The sequence below is a fragment of the Felis catus genome, chromosome C1 (assembly GCF_018350175.1).
Source record: "Felis catus isolate Fca126 chromosome C1, F.catus_Fca126_mat1.0, whole genome shotgun sequence".
In the NCBI taxonomy this organism is placed as follows: Eukaryota; Metazoa; Chordata; class Mammalia; order Carnivora; family Felidae; genus Felis; species Felis catus.
Window position 1 is genome coordinate 205,281,453 of NC_058375.1, and position 715 is coordinate 205,282,167.

General features: G+C 37.9%; 1 non-coding gene across 1 annotated transcript; it reads right to left on the minus strand.

Moving 5' to 3' along the window:
- Positions 1-219: 219 nt before the first annotated feature.
- On the minus strand, positions 220-324 carry LOC111562032. The gene has a single exon (XR_002745093.2). It is a non-coding gene; the product is annotated as a U6 spliceosomal RNA (small nuclear RNA).
- Positions 325-715: the final 391 nt, after the last annotated feature.

Consider the following 715-nt stretch of genomic DNA (forward strand, 5'->3'; position numbering starts at 1 on the left):
CCGTTTCTCCACATCCTCGCCAGCATCTATAGTCTCCTGATTTGTTCATTTTAGCCACTCTGACCAGCGTGAGGTGATATCTGAGTGTGGTTTTGACTTGTATTTCCCTGATGAAGAGCGATGTTGAGCATCTTTTCATGCACCTGTTGGCCATCTGGATGTCTTCTTTGGAGAAGTGTCTATTCATGTCTTCTGCCCATTTCTTCGCTGGATTATTTGTAAAAATATGGAAGCTTCACAAATCTGCATGTCATCCTTGCACAGAGGCCATGCTAATCTTCTCTGTATCGTTCCAATATTAGTGTATGTGCTGCCGAAGTGCCCACGAGTAAATTTTTTATATATGGAGTAAGATACGGATCACGGTTTGTATTTGTACATGGGTATCCAATTGTTCTGAGAACGTCTGCTGAAAAAAACTATCCTTTCTGCACTGAATTACCTTTTCAACTTTGAAAAGGATCAATTAATCCATATATATGTGTGCCTATTTCTGGATTCTATTCCACTCCTCTGATATAACACCTTTCTCCTTTTGCTATTACTGCACTGGCTTGGTTACTATAGCTCAGAGTAAGTCTTGAAATCAAGTAATGTAAGTTGTCCAACTTTACTCTTTTTCAAAATTGTTCTATTTTTGTTCCTTTGTATTACCATATGCATTTAAGAATTAGCTTATCAATTTCCTCAAAAAAAATTGTGCTGGGATTTTGGA